Raw genomic sequence first — 929 nt, forward strand, 5'->3', positions numbered from 1 at the left:
GATAATCTCTAAATTCAGGTGGGTCATATTCAAGGTCATACTTTGGCTCTCATGGAGTTGTTTTAATTTCCTTCTCCTTCAGCTTGAATTTGCATATGAATAAATCATGATCAGATCCAAAGAATGCCACTCCCCTTGTTTTGGCTGATGTTATAGATATTTTCCACCATCTCTTCCCACAGATTCAGTTAATTTGATTTCTGTGTATTCTGTCCAGTGAGGGCCAAAAGCTATTTGCATTGAAGAAGTCATTAATCTTGCAAAATTCTCTTATACCATCTCCAGCATCTTTTCTATTACCAAAGCCATATTTTCCAACCTTTTTGTTTCCAACCTTTGCATTCCAGCCACCTGTAATCATTAATGCGTACTGATTGTATGTTTGATCATTTCTGACTAAAGAAGTTGGTATAATTCTTCAATTTCATCATCACTGACTTTAGTGCTTGATGCATACATTTGAATAATAGTGATATTAAATAATATTCCTTGTAGGCATATGGATATTATTCTTTCACAGACAACATTGTATTTCAAGATAATTCTTGAAATGTTCTTTGTGATGATGAATGCAACACAATTTCTCTTCAATTTGTTTTTTACAGCATAGTAAACCATATGAAAATCTGATTAAAAATCTGCATTGCATGTCCATGCCTAGCACATCGATTTGCATGTGGTTCATGTAATTTTTGGACAACTTCAAATTTTCCTTGATTCATACTTTGTACATTCCATGTTCTGATTATTAATGAATGTTTGCAGCTGTGTCCCCTCATTTTGAGTGTGATCCATCAGCAAATGAACGTTTTGGAAGCCTTACTTCATTCATGCCATTATGGTCAACTCTATGTTGAGGAAGTAGCTCTTCCCCAGTCATATTTTGAATGCCTTCCAACCTCAGGGGCTCATCTTCTGGCACTATATCT

Source organism: Chrysochloris asiatica, unplaced genomic scaffold (assembly GCF_000296735.1).
Source record: "Chrysochloris asiatica unplaced genomic scaffold, ChrAsi1.0 scaffold00007, whole genome shotgun sequence".
NCBI lineage: Eukaryota > Metazoa > Chordata > Mammalia > Afrosoricida > Chrysochloridae > Chrysochloris > Chrysochloris asiatica.